We start from the raw sequence: 1592 nt of genomic DNA on the forward strand, positions 1-1592 counted from the left end.
CATGACATTACCCTTTGAGAGGACTCCCTACAGATTCCTGGGAGGGAAAGAAAGGAGGCTGAACCAGCACTCCCAAAAAGGTCAGACAGCGTCCTCCACAAAAGTGCTTTTTCTGGGTAGGTGAGACTATCAAGCCACTTCTCTGGGTGTAACATTTTCTTTTCCTGCCAAACTGGCAGTAACTGACATCCATTGTAGAAAACAAGAAGGTGCCAATCATCATTTCTATTGCGCTTTGTTCAGTCCTTCATTTAAGAGACGTTTACTGAACACCTAGTATGTGCCAAGCTCTATTCTAAGCACTAGAGAGAAAGCAGTGAGCAAAACAGTTCAAATTCCTATTTTGATGGGACTTTAATTCTAATGGGGGGATCAAAATAAAACCAGTGAATAAATACGTAATATTTCTGGTGAGGAAACTAGAAGAGTAAGGAGAAGGAAGTTATGGGGGGTGGGGTGCTACTGTTTATAGTGGTTTTGTTACCGAACGCAATGGGTTCACCGCCTGTACTCTCGTTAAGAATAACTAAGAGTCAAGCAGATTTAAAGCAAGGCATAGTTTATCACTCACGATGAGTAAGGACACGGGGGATCCTCCCCGAAAGCACTCTCTCCCCAGACGAAGGGCTGGGGAGGTTTTAAACCACGCGAGAAAGGCGAAGTCATACACATCCATTAACTTCATACTATTCAAAAAGGGGTCGAGGTAGGATTCCGCACGGAAGTGGCTGACGGACTAATTGCTTCTGAAATGGGCTCGGTCACCTCTCGATGACGTATGTCTGGTGACTTTGGTTCCTAGGCAATACTTATTATGGGATGAGGCCACCTGACGGTCAACCTGGTCTCTTAGTGCGCATGTCCAGGATTCTAGTTCTAATTGGCTGATCTGAAAGACAGCTACAAGCAGACAGATTAGGAGGAAGCAAACGTTTGCGCCGTTCATCTTCTAGAAAAAATTTTTTAACTGACATAACTTGTCGTGGAAGGCCTCTTCTGGCCCTAGTTGGTCTCAGTTTGGATAAATGGGAGAGAACCATGAACATGAAAGGAAAAGCAAGTGCAAAGGTCCTGAGGCAGAAATACACTTAGCATAGTTGAGGAATAGCTAGGAGGCCACTGCGAAGTGTCCAGAGAGAGTGAAAAGAGATTGGCAGAAGAATGGGGGGCGGGCAGACCAGGACGGCCTTGCAGGGCATCGTAAAGACTTTGAGGTAGGATGTGACTAGAGAATTCTAAGGAATAACATAATCTGACGTATGTTTTAACAGTGTCACTGTGAGTGGAGAACTATGTAAGGGGCAATGTGGAAGGAGGGACACCAGTTGGAAGGCTATGGCAAAGTCATGGCAAGAAAACCATATAACGATAGTAACAGCCAAGACATATAGAGAGGTTATAATGTACTACTCCAAATGCTTTACATATGTAAACGTGTTTAATTCTCATAACAACCTTGTGAAGTCAAATGAGAAAACTGAGACCCAGAGAGGGACGAAGCAGCTTTAGCAGGGCCACACAACAGGCGAGGCTCCAGTCTGGGTCCGGGGTCCATACTCTCAATCACCACGGTGCACTGCTCAGCTGATAAC

The sequence above is a fragment of the Trichechus manatus genome, unplaced genomic scaffold (assembly GCF_000243295.1).
Source record: "Trichechus manatus latirostris isolate Lorelei unplaced genomic scaffold, TriManLat1.0 scaffold00128, whole genome shotgun sequence".
In the NCBI taxonomy this organism is placed as follows: domain Eukaryota; kingdom Metazoa; phylum Chordata; class Mammalia; order Sirenia; family Trichechidae; genus Trichechus; species Trichechus manatus.